The sequence below is a fragment of the Coturnix japonica genome, unplaced genomic scaffold (genome assembly GCF_001577835.2).
Source record: "Coturnix japonica isolate 7356 unplaced genomic scaffold, Coturnix japonica 2.1 chrUnrandom461, whole genome shotgun sequence".
Taxonomy (NCBI): domain Eukaryota; kingdom Metazoa; phylum Chordata; class Aves; order Galliformes; family Phasianidae; genus Coturnix; species Coturnix japonica.
Window position 1 is genome coordinate 27,019 of NW_015439874.1, and position 537 is coordinate 27,555.

General features: G+C 56.4%; 1 protein-coding gene across 6 annotated transcripts in view; it reads right to left on the reverse strand.

Annotated features, from left to right (window-relative positions):
- BRD4 (bromodomain containing 4) overlaps nt 1-537 on the reverse strand; it is a 55,769-nt gene that overhangs the window by 10,763 nt on the left and 44,469 nt on the right. The gene's annotated exons all lie outside the window — the stretch shown is intronic.

Here is a 537-nt window from a genome sequence, read left to right on the forward strand (position 1 = left end):
GCCCTATCGCGACACATAGAGCCCTATCGCGACACATAGAGCCCTATCGCGACACACAGCGCCCTATTGCGACACATAGAGCCCTATCGCGACACAAAGAGCCCTATCGTGACACACAGAGCCCTATTGCGACACACAGTGCCCTATCGCGACACACAGCGCCCTATCGCGACACATAGAGCCCTATTGCGACACATAGAGCCCTATCGCGACACACAGCGCCCTATCGCGACACATAGAGCCCTATCGCGACACATAGAGCCCTATTGCGACACATAGAGCCCTATCGCGACACATAGAGCCCTATCACGACACACAGAGCCCTATCGCGACACAAAGAGCCCTATCGCGACACACAGCGCCCTATCGCGACACATAGAGCCCTATCACGACACATAGGGCCCTATCGCGACACATAGAGCCCTATCGCGACACACAGAGCCCTATTGCGACACACTGCCCTATGGCGACACATAGAGCCCTATCGTGACACATAGAGCCCTATTGCGACACACGGCACCCTATCGCGACACACAG